Source organism: Protopterus annectens, chromosome 3.part1, assembly GCF_019279795.1.
Source record: "Protopterus annectens isolate FY-2018-M chromosome 3.part1, PAN1.0, whole genome shotgun sequence".
Taxonomy (NCBI): Eukaryota; Metazoa; Chordata; order Ceratodontiformes; family Protopteridae; genus Protopterus; species Protopterus annectens.
This window is the reverse complement of record NC_056732.1, coordinates 677,238,192-677,251,425: the sequence shown is the minus strand read 5'-3', so window position 1 is coordinate 677,251,425 and position 13,234 is coordinate 677,238,192.

The following is a 13,234-nucleotide window of genomic DNA, read 5'->3' as shown; positions in this document are numbered from 1 at the left end:
GTTAGCATGGGAGATGGTGTCAAATGCCTTGGCCAAATCAAGTTAGGCTGTGTGTACAGTGTGACTGCTGTCAGTAACTTAGTTGACCAGGATCATTAGACAGGATTTACCTTTTACAAAACCAAATCGCTGTGAATCTAGCATGATGAGATTTTTGATGTCTATTTTAACCAAGTCTGTCATAATGTGCTCTGTAGCCTTACAAGTGAGACTCATCAGGGTGATGGCCTATAGTTTCTGAGGTCTGTAGTGGGTCAGCCTTTATGGAATGGCATCACTGCTGCAGTAAGTAATACTTCTGTAAATGAGATTATAGCCAGGCTCAGGTTAAATAACTTGTGGAGAGATTGTCCTTCATAGCATGTTTAATACTATTTAGTACACAGCCCAGTATGTTACCTGGTCCCTTGGAGAAAGTGTTTTTTTTAACAAGAAAAATCTTTGTTAAATTATCACGTATGACATAGGCAATCATACATTTATATAAATGAAAACAAACCATATTGACATAATTGTAGTTGCAGACATTATACATCACTTATCATTGTCAAACATTACATAGCTCATTCAATTCCTGCCTTCTTTTAAACCTCATTCCTCTTCTGCGTGTATTGTTCCCACAATTCCCATTTTTTCTATGTAATATGCTCCTACCGTTTTCTAAAGATCCCAAGTCCATTTGTTTTATCTCTGTTACTATACTCTATTTCTAGTAAATTTGGTTTTGACTTTGTTTTCCATTTTCTAGTAATTGCTTTTTTGCCAGACACCATAATTAGACTCAGCAAGGCCTTACTATGTCTAGGCAATTCTATCATAGCTCAAAAAATTCATTTCCACAGTTACACCACCTGCTTATCTAGCATCCCCAACAGAGCAGTCCTTAAGGAATCCACAAACTCTGCCAACTCATGACACTCCCAGAAAATATATTCCCAATTACCTCTTTCTTCCTCTTCACACCTCCAGCATTTTCAGTCTACTTCAAGAAAAATTCTTTGGAGTCTACTTGGGGTATAAAAATACATATGTTAACACTTCCAAGCAAAGATCCTATGTCTTCTTCATAGGTTCATAGGTGTTTACTAGGCTAACGGCCACAAGGGCCTTTTTAAGCCTAGACATGCATCCTGAATCTCTGACAAGTTCTGACACCTTTGATAAGTATAAGCATGGATCTGGGAGATGAACCATTTACAGGTTACCTGTTTGCATTAGAGACATTGGTCCCAAACCAGGGATGAATTTCTGGTTTCCCATCAAATTGTCCAAGTTGCACTTGAATTGGGTTAGGAAGGAACTCTGCTTCACATGAATGGTGAGCCTGTTCCATAGACTGGGTAGTCTCTGGAATACGTACCTATCTCTCTAGAAGGTCTTATTTATATCACAGGCAAGATTTAAGTCTTTAGAATGGGTAATTCTGGTACTGTTTGTTTTGTGGATATGCAGGAGGTCCATCAGAGTAGAGTCTGACAATGCCCTGTATGCATACCTCTCAACCTGTTATAGCAAGAAATCTGGACAAAGCAATAAATAATGGGGGCACAAAGGCCCAAAAATAGGTACACTTTGGACAAAGCAATAAATAATGGGGGCACAAAGGTCCAAAAATAGGTACACTTTTTAAATATTGCTCTTACAAACTTAGAAAGTAGATAACAACAGGATTTGCATTAGTATGACATTTCTGAAAGGTATGAAGTCTGAAAGTCAAATGACTGCCATTATATTCTGACTTCAACCCTCAATGATTTGCCAGAAAACCACAATTTTATGAGAAAAGAACCAAAAATATGAGGCCACAATCTGGACATTCTGTGAAAATCTGTACAGTTGAGAGTTATGCCTGTATGCCAGGCATAGATCTCCCCTCAAAAGCCTGTAGGAGACAGAATACAGGGATAGGGCCTTGAGGTGGTCAGCATAGGGCATATTACTTACGCCCTGTATTCTTTTAGTGAGGAACCTCTGTGGATGTTCCAGTTGATGGATATGCCTGGTTAGGTACATACCGAAGGGTGCATAGTAGTCAGTGATAATGAATGCCGACTTTGTTGCATATTTGGGAGACACAGATATATATATATATATATATATATCCCCATTGTTTCTTATTGAATTGCTTATCCAATCTCTCTTCTCAAGCCTTTCTAGCCTCCTCTGATTGATTCTTATAGTTTAGCAATATTTTATATGCCCTGCTAATTATTCATTTTTTAATAGCAGCTTTTGATATAGATACTACTAAAAACTACGTGCTGGTGTTTTGCTTAGGATCCCCTTTCTTTCCCTTTGCCCATACTCTGATATCAGTCCTTGATAGGGAAGGTAATCTTTATCCTGCAGTCCAAATAAATTCTTGGCCTCTTCCCATTCTATTACCTTTCCCTCTGTAATTATTTGCTTTTAATACCTTGGTTCTTTTACCAGTTTTCTCCAATAAATTCTAGCCCCTTCTTGCTGTCGTCTGTATCCCTAATTGCAGTCATCTCTATCATCAAAATCTCCGTTTCCATTCCCATGTTTGCTTAGTTCTTAGAATAATTTCTGCTATTTTATAAATATAATATTATGCATGGTTGTTATTCTCCTTAAGGACCTGCATCCAAAATCTCAGTCTCTCCTTGTTTCTTGAGCATACCACCTGTTTCATCATCATCCCTTTCCACTTTGAATTATAGGTTCCTGCTTGTGCTGTGTATTGCAGCCTTAACTGTGTAACTCTGAAATACTCCTTCAGATTGGGTAATCCCAAACTGCCTTGTTCAGTTGGAAGAGTTATATACCACTTGAGTCTTGCCATCTTCCCCTCCCAAATAAAGTCCTTCAGTTCTTTATTAATTGCTATCCACACCTTCTCCGGTTGATAAAAATATGCCTGACCTGTGTATAAAATTAAAGGGGCTAAACACATTTTAACTGCTTGCATCTTCCTGGCCATACCCATATAGCAGAACTTCTAATTTATAGTTTTTTTATTATCTTTTTAGTCTCTTCCCACATACCCATAGCTGCCACACCAGAATCCTTTTTAATCCATACTTGTAAGCACTTCATTTTATGATGTTCCCATAAATATGGATATTGCTGAACCAATTCATGTGTGGGTACATAATTTACAGCTATTGCCTTTGTTTTAACTTCATTAATTTTGTATCCCAAAAGATTTGAAACTGCCTCAAAATATTCCACAACACTGAAATGTCCCTTTCTGGTTTTATCAGGTATAAAATAATATCATCTGCAGACACAGCCAGCTTTTCTTGACTACCTTTCCGATTATATCCTTGAATTTCTGAGTCTCTTATTTTCTTTGGCAATTGTTTTAAATATAATACAAATAGCAAAATAATACTCCAAAGTTTTCAGCTTATATTTTATCTTATATACTGCATATTTTATACTTAAGGAATGTATTTATAAGTCACTACAATCATTGTGTTATCATGGTTATATTAACCTTTTACTACTGAAAGTGAATTGTGTCTTGTAATTTATTGTGTTACTGGAGCTTTTCTCCCTGGGCTTCCTCTGAAAATAGGTACTAATGATCAGGTCGGACTTTTCTGGTAAACAAAAGTCAAGGAATAACAAAGTAAATAGATGGGATTGACAATTCTATGCATTTATTTATGTGAACAAGAGTTATGACCAAAGGCAGTGTACTATGTCAGTTAATACTCTGGAGTTGCAAAAACAGAAATGTGGGATCGAGTTTCATTCATATCATGGGCATACGGTAAGACCCTACTTGCATATCATTCAGTGCTCTTGTTTGCAGCTTCCCCTGAAAACAGGGCAGTAGAACTCAACGGGGTACTTTATATGACAGAGTGATATGATCTGTGCCATAGTCAATTCTACTCCGGCTAAGTCACCTTGCAAAATATTGTGGATTCATAGGTTCATAGGTAGGTACTAGGCTATTGGCCCTAGGGCCATTATAAGCCTAGCCAAAAGGCTTTCGCCACCCAAAAATTTTTTTTTCCTGTGCCTCTGTCAAGCAGAGCCATGGAAGTGATCCCTGGGGTGAATTTCCTATTTCCCCTCCAATCATCAAGATTTTTCTTGAAGAGTGCTAAAGAGGAGCTTTGTTTGGTATATATAGGTAGTTTGTTCCAGAGTATGGGAAGTCTCTGGGGCAGGAATCTATCCCTCCAGCATGTTCTGTTTATTGTGGGTTAGGTCCCTAGAGCATCTAGGTCAGAGGGACTGGGATTTCTTTAAGTGGAGCATGTCCAACAGCTCTGGGTTTGACATAGCTTTGTATGTTATGGACAGATCACCTGTGAGAGGGCGATATGCAACTGAGTAAAGCTGGAGTTTTTTGAGACGGTCTGCGTAGGGCATCTATTTGAGGCTGGTAATCCTCTTTGTGAGGTATTTCTGTGGCCTTTCCAGTTGTTGTAGATGTCTTGTGAGGTACATACCAAAAGGAGCATTGTACTCTATAATGGGTCTAATGAGTAGTCCCTATTCCTTCACTCAGGCAACACAATGTTTGTCTTTACTGATTTACTTCTGTTTATTAACTGGATAGGTGGGCTGGCCAGTCTGACTGTTTTCAGCCATGACCCAGGCTCAGTGATGAGTTATAAAGTAGATGCATGCATACAATAAATGCGATATTATACATAGATATTATTATATCATATCATGGTAATATTATCATAGATAATATGCTATATATACAAACCTAGACACAGTACCATAATATTTGCGCAAACAGTCATACTTCTGATATAGTAATTGATGTACATCAGTAGTATACATGAATGAGCAAATTGAGATACTCATGATAAACAGAGCTCATTTGGTCGAACGTGTCAAATAAAAACAATATATGTAATAACCAGCAGTGCATGCATTTACATATGTACACATGAGAACAATATATTCCTTAATAAATATTTTTTTTTTATTTGTAACAATGATTTATGCCAACAGATACATATTTTGCTGTTCATCCTTAGTGAAACAGCTGCAGTAGTGAGAATTTTAAAGTTTGGTTTTGAAAACTTTCAGAGTGGTTTCTGATGTAATTACACAGGTGGTTCTATGTGGTTGGACTATTTAGGTAAATTATTTCTTCAATTGCCTTTCTGAATGGTTGTCTGATTAAATACATATTATCTGACTGTGAATCTCTCAGCCTGTAGGCTTGTTCCTTAATACCAGTGTCTGGAAAGGGGGACTGTACTGGAGATTAACAATTCTGAAGATAAGTGTTAAAAATCATAGTTGTTCTGGATTAGACAAGAAGCCATTTGAATCTTTTCGGAAGACAGAGGTAAATGTGTTTAAACCCTGGCAGTGCAAAGCAGCAGACTTTTTTTAAGTCACTTGTAGGAGGTGGGTATTATTTATTTACCATTTGTTTACTGGGAAACTCTGACTTGGAATGAGCCAATTTTCAGCAGAGGCCCGGGGGAGAAACACTGCAGGCGCATGTCTTTGAAACATGGAAGGAAACAAGCACCTGGAGTAAACCCACATGAACGCAGGGAAGACATGCAGACTCCACACAGAAGGCACCCCAGGGGAAGAATCGAACCAGAGAACCTCCTGCTGTGAGGAGACAATGCAAACCGCTGCACCACTGCGCCGTGCATACTCCATGATGAGTGAACAGTTATGAGTGGTAGGGTGTAGATTAATTTTGGAGTCAATGTTCATAGGTATGTACTAGGCTATCAGCCCTAGGGCCTATGTAAGCCTTGCCAAAAAGGTACCCTGGCTTTCACCACCCAAGAAAATGTTTTTCCTGTGTCCCTGTCGAGTAGAGCCACAGAGGTGATCACTAGGGTGAATTTCCTATTTCCCATCCAATCATCAACATTTTTCTTGAAGAGTGCTAATGAGTAGCTTTGTTTGATATAGATAGGTAGTTTGTGTCAGAGTATGGAAAGTCTCTGGGACAGGAATCTATCTCTGCAGCATGTTGTGTTTATTGTGGTGACAAGGTTTAGGTCCCTAGAGCATGTAGCTCGGAGGGATTGGGATTTCCTTAAGTGGAGCATGTCCAACAGCTCTGGGTTTGACATAGCTTTGTATGTTAGGCAGATATCGCCTCTGAGTAGGTGATAGGATGTTTCTTTTTATTGTCATGCAGATGGTGAAAACAAATGTACAATCTTATTGCACGGGTTTAGGGTATGGGAGATCATGGGTCAGATCATTCAGGAAGTGGAAGAACAAACATTGTCCTAGTACTGAGCCTTAAGGAACATCACAGATTAAGGTTCTGGTATCAGAGAGATGGGAATTTGTCAGTACATTCCTATGCGATAAGTAATTTTCTAGCTATAAAATTACATTGTGTCCAGAATTAAGATGAGGAACAAGTAGTGTATGGATGTAGTAGTGAGTGATACAAATCCAAGGCATTGAAAGTGAACTATTGCCCATTTTAAAGATGAGAGGGTGAATTAAATAGAATTTGCTAACAGTATTGGTGGATAATTTACTGAAACGGTCCTTAACTTCCTTCCCAGCAGTGGTCTTAAAGAAAAAGTTTGAGTATTACAGGTAGTTATCTAATAGTTGGGAAGGAAGACCATTTTGAATTTGACATGGTTTGGTTGGGGGGAGTAGCTTTATCCTTTTTATTGTTTTGTGAGTTAATGTTTGTCTATTTGTTAATGTTAAAATAAATTTGTGGTTGGCTATTGTTTTATAGCATTCCAAACAGTTTAGAGTTTCTCAAAGAATGTTGCAATTTCTACAACAGTCATACTTAGTTTTGTTAGTACAGCTCCTGGCATATTTCCTTAGGTCTTTGTATAGAATTATTAGCATCAGTAGGGTGTTGTTTCCACCCTTCCCAAACCTTGTACCCTCTTTTTAGAAGTAATACGATCTGTGTTTTTTATTGGGTGTAATGCCCCTGCACTAGCACAGTAGTCAAGGAGCCTCAATCCTCACCACTGGCAACAGCTAGGGGATATACACATTGGGAGGATGACAAGTACACACATAGTAAAGTACAATTTCCCTTAAGAGCACATGGAGACCACAGCCAGTCTGGATCTGGTTTCTCCCTCTTTCTCCAGATCCCCAATAAGACACCCCACTGGCATAGCTATAGGTTTGAGATCTCAGCCGAGTGGCCAAGCTAAGACCAGAAGCACCCTCTCTCTCCAACCAGTGGTTCGTGTCCCTGCCTAAGTAGCTGACACACACACACACACACACACACACACACACACACACACACACACACACACACACACACACACACACTTTGAGATTTGATTTATATACAAGCACACACACACACACACACACACACACACACACACACACACACACACACACACACACACACACACACACACACACACACACACACACCTGGGGAAGGCTGACACAGGTTTATTAGCTATGCCTTTTGCCCAGACTATAAGGTAGTTCCAGCTGCCACCAGCCAACTCTACTCATCAGCTACTGTAAGGCCCTTAACAAAGGGTGTCCAGTCCTACTGTGTAATGTTACTAATAATCCAAATGGTAGTTTTGATCAAGACTTGCAAGGCTATTTAAGAGTGGCCTGTACAGTGTCACCAAATATATATGCAAGTACTATAAGAGCTTAAATATGTCTCACAAATATTTTATTTATTATTTATTTATTTTACATTTCTTGACCGGGTTTGTCCGACTGAACTAAGTAGCCCTTTTTCAGCGGAGGCCCAGGGAGAAAAGCTCTGTGAGGGGAGCAGCTATGGTACTATAACTGGGGACAAACTTTTTGTAGTACCCTGCTGTCCATTAGAATGCCCTCACCTGTGTTTTGGTAATAGGTGCAGGCCATGCCTGATAGGCTTCAACTTTGGCAGGTTCTGGCCTGATCTTACCAGTCACCACTCTCTGTCCCAGGTAGAAACTCTCTGCCATACCCACCTGACATCTGCTGGGCTTAATGGTCAATCCTGCACCCTGTAGTCTGCCCAGCACCTCCCTGACATATTGAAGGGGCTCTTGCCAGGAATGGCTGTAGATGGCAATAACATATAGGTAAACAAGGGCAAAATCTCCTGCTCTTGCTAGGATATGATCTACCTGCCTCTGGAAAGTTGTTGGGGTATTTTTCATCCCAAAGGGCATCTTCATGAACTCATACAAGCCAAAAAGAGTCACAAAGGCTGATCTCTCTCTCTAGCACTGGGAGTCAAGGGCACCTGCCAGTAACATGGTAAGATCAATGTCGGTAAGATACTTAGCCCCACCCAGCTGCTCTACTGCTTCATCTGTTCTAGGCATGGGGTAAGCATCTGACTCTGTGTGACTATTTAATTTTCTGTAGTCCACACAGAACCTGGTGCTGCTATGCTTATTTGGTACCAGTAACACTGGGGAGGCCCGGGGACTGCTAGACTCCTGGTTTACCCCTAGTTCCAACATTTTCTGTATCTCCTCCCTCAGTATGTTTGACTCTCTCAGGTGCCCTATAAGGGGCCTACTTAATAGGCCTTTGGGGTTCTGTATCCAGATGGTGCTACACCAAGTGGGTGCACCCTGGTTTTTGCTCCCAAACCCCTGTAACACAGCTCGGATTTCTCGGACCTGGGTAGGGGATAGCTGCTGGGCATTGCTTCCCCTTCCACTGAGATGTCAGTCCGAGCCTCACTGAGGAGATCAGTCACCAGAACCTCCTCAGACTCCTCCTGCAATCCACTGCAAATATGCAGCGCAAGGGCCTCCTTATCATGGTAAGGTTTCATCATGTTAACATAGTACAGTTTGTGTCTCTGCCTCCAGTCTTGCAGTTCTACCATTTAGTTAACATCACTGACCTTCCTTACTACCTTGTAGGGTCCCTCCCAGGCTGCCTGCAGCTTGTTGTGTCTGACAGGAATGAGAACCGTTACCTGCTGCCCTACAGCATACTCTCTAGCTCAAGCATTTCTGCCATGCCAGATCTTTTTCTGCTGTTGGGCTTCTGCCAGGTTCTCCTGGGCTAAGCCCATGTGTTCACTGAGCCTTGTTTTGAGGTTTAGGACATATGCCAGAACAGAGTCCTTGTAGGATTCACACTCACCATCCCACTCATCTTGGCCAAACAGCAACTTAGAGGGTGAAAAACCTATGGATTCCTAGGGAACCTCTCTGTAAGCAAATAACAGATGGGGCAAATATTTGTCCCACTCCCTCTTAAACTGGTCTGCAAATGTCTGTACCATCATCTTGGGTGTCGAGTTTAACCCGTCAACAAGACCATTAGTCTGGGGATGGTATGGGTGGTCTTTTGGTGCTTCACCCGACAGTGCTTCCACAGACAAGCCAGCAGGACTGACATGAAATTAGCACCTCTGTCAGTCAGTATTTCTTTTGTGAAACCTACCTTGCTGAAAATCTCTAACAAAGCATTTGCCACCTTTTCTGCCTCAATGGAGGACAGAGCCACCACTTCAGGGTATCTGGTAGCATAATCTACTACCACTACAATACACTTTTTTCCCCTGTGGAACCTGGGGTACTCAGAGGCCCCACAATATCCATAGCTACCCTCTGAAATGGCTCCTTAATCACAGGTAAAGGCATCAAAGGAGATTTCACCTTGTCTCCTGCCTTGCCTACCTTTTGGCACTGTTCACAGGTCCTACAGTACCCGGTTACATCTCTGGAAATTCCAGGCCAATAAAAGTTCTGCATACTACTTATCTTTGTATATTTTGTGCCCATATGACCTGCCAAGGGAATATCATGGCTAGAAGTGCCAGATGATAGGCTCTGGGCATACAACTACTGTATTCTCTCACCCTCTAGCCTTCCCTCAGGAGTCCACTCTCTATACAGTAACCCTTTGTCCCAGCATACAAATTCCCCTTTCCCTTGAGAATCAGGTGCCTCAATAGCTACCTCCCTCAGGCCTTGTAATGTAAGGTCTGAGACCTGAGCCTGTCTCAATTCTCTCTTAGTAACCCTTCCCAGCTCCCCTTCTACAAGAAGTCTGGTATTTTCAGACAGCAGTGCCTCACTGTCAGTGTGGGTACTACTACTCACCTCTGCCCTTGCAGTCACTCTGTCCAAGGGAACATCAGTAGACACAAGGAGCTGTGGCTCACCTTCAGTCTCACTAAGAATGCTATCCAGTTGTGTAGGTGTATCAGTAGATGCCCAGTGTAGCATCTGTAGTAACTAGTAATGTCAGAGGGGTAGAGCTTTTGGAGATAGTTTTTCCATATCTTTCAACTTTCTGTTTTAAAAGCCCGTGTTTGCGCTTGTTTCCCACCTTTCTTGTAAATAATCTAGTCCAGATACATATTTTCTGTATCCAGGACTGTTTGTAAGCTTCTGAGACCCAATCCTTTCTGAGTTGAAGGGAAGCCTTCTAGCTTATCAGTGGGAGTGGTAAGTACTAGGTAGCCTAGGTAGCCTATCTACCACAAGAGTGGTTTCTGACCCAGAAATTGTAGTTTACTAGCCGTTTGGCTCTTTCAACTTTCTGGTTTAAAAGCCCACGTTTGCACTTCTTTTCCACATTTTCTGTAACTAGTCTAGTCCAGATACAGATTTGCTGTATCCATGACTGTAAGCTTCTGAGCCCCCTCCCCCAAAGAATTTTGCTGTTGGAAGGAAGCCTTCTAGCTTATCAGTGGGAGTGGCAAGCACTAGGTAGCCTATCTACCACAAGAGTGGTGTCTGGCCCAGAAATTGTAGTTTATTGGCCAGTTGGCAGTTTTTCCATATCTTTCAACTTTCTGGTTTAAAAGCCTGCGTTTGTAATTGTTTCTCATCTTTCCTGTAACTAGTCTAGTCCAGATACAGATTTGTTGTATCCAGGACTGTTTGTATGCTCCTGAGCCCCCCCAAGCCTTTCTGTGTTGGAGGGAAGCCTTCTAGCTTATCAGTGGGAGTGGTAAGCACTAGGTAGCTTATCTACCACAAGAGTGGTTTCTGGCCCAGAAATTGTACTTTATTGGCCGTTTGGGCAGTTTTTCCATCTCTTTCAACTTTCTGGTTTAAAAGCCCTCATTTGCACTTGTTTCCCACCTTTCCTGTAACTAATCTAGTCCAGATACAGATTTGCTGCATCTAGGACTGTTTGTAAGCTTCTGAGCCCCCAAGCCTTTCTGTGCTGGAAGGAAGCAGTTTAGCTTATCAGTGGGTGTGGTAAGCGCTACGTAGCCTATATATCACAAGATCTAGGTACAGATTCTTAGTTTTTAACACTGTAATTTTCTTATTCGTGCTCTGCACTTGTTCAGAACTTGTTAGAACTAAATAAGCTGCAAATTACTACAGCACTCAACCTTCCTCTTTACCTAGAGAAAAACAGTTTTTGTACTTACTTTCCTCACTTGCCTAGAGAAAAACAGCTTATACTGACTTTCATCACTTATCTAGAGGCAGTAGTTTTTTATTCAGGCATGTCAGCTCCTAGTGTTCTCTCCTGTCTATGTGATGAATCTGGGCATCTGGAGGCAATGTAGCAATTACCCCATGTTCACAGACAACCCTCTCCTCCTACCATTCAACACCACAACCTGTGAGAGATGCACTTATCTAGCCAAACTGGAGGTAAAGCTCTCCCCAACCAAGACTGAACTTGACAGTCAAGAAGAGAAGGTAAACACTGGCACCACACCACACTCGTCACATAGTCCCACTAAACCTACACCACCAAAATCCACACATAGAAACACAAAAACATTTGCAGAGGCTCTTAATAATAATCTGCTCAAGCAACAGAAACCTCCAAAGCAGAAACGCAAGCAACCTCCATCCCCCAACACAACCCAAATGACACATAGCCCACAGACTCAGTGTGCCAATAAATCACAGCCCATAAGGCAAACCAACGTACCCAGCACACTAGTCATAGGTGACTCTATAGTCAGGCACACTGATGTCCCACTCACCAGGCTAAACAAGGAGAAGGTTACTGTCAGCTGCCTGTCGGGTGCCAGGATCTGCCACATAACCCATGCACATAGGTCACTCCACAACAAGTACAAATATGATGACTGTGTCATTGTCCATGTTGGTGTGAATGACCTGAGAAGTACCTCCCTGGACTACATGAAAAGAGACATGGAAGAGCTCTTTGATCTTGTAGCCCAGGCAGTTATGACCCTAACCCTGAGTGGCATCCTGCCATCGCCCAAAATGATACCGCAATACAAGGACAAAATGATTGACTTCAACAATTGGCTAAGCTTCTGGTGTCAGTCTAAGGGGATCCAGTATCGGTCTGCCTGGGGTGACATGGTTGACAAACCATGATGCTTTGCCAGAGATGGCCTGCAGCTGTCACCCCTGGGATTCTGGATACTGGCTAAGGCTGTTGCCCCCCTATAGTGCCTTTTTTAGGCAAGGTTCAAATGACAAATTCACCACTGTAACAGGAACAAGCAAGCAAAAACTGAGGGTAATTTTACTCAATGCTAGATGTCTAAATCTCAAAATGCACTAAATCAAGGCACTCCTTAAAATGGAGAACATCGATATCTGTGCAATGACTGAGACCTGGTTCAAGGCTCTAGAGAGCACCCCTGCATTACCAGGCTATAACTCATACCACACTTTTCAGCCATCTAACCTGGACCAGAACACCAAAGGCAGAGGTGTGTCCATATTCATTAAGGATATCCACACCTCCAGGCTAGTTGCTCAGCATAATGCATCCGAGGTTATCCAAGTGCAACTAACTCAGAGCAAAACTGCAATCCAAATCGTAGCTTGCTACAGATCCCCCACCATGCCCCAGGATTCCCACTCCTCTTTTCTTGATATACTGGAAAATATTAGGGTTCAACCAAACACCCTAATAATGGGTGATTTCAACTACCCCACCATTAACTGGGAAAACTACTCATGTAAGAACTCCTTCACTCAACGCTTTCTGGAATTCATACATTCCAATGTCCTGGATCAACTCATCCACACCCCTACCAGGGGCAACAATATCCTAGACCTAGTCATTACCAACATGAGTGACTGGTGTTCCACACCTGAAGTCAACTCCTCGTTGGTCAGATCCTACCATAAGCTAATCACCCTAGATATCTGCATCCCACCCCCACCCACCATTAAGGAAACCACTGTAAAAAATTTTTCCAAAGCCAGCTTCATGCTTCTTAAGACAGAAGTGGTGAACTTTATGACACCCATGCAGATGGACAATACAGTTACGACAGCTGAATCCTACACAAATGTACTCTATAAGCACTTACATGAGTTCATGGATCGTGCTATCCCAAACAGAACCAAAATGCTATCCTCCAATA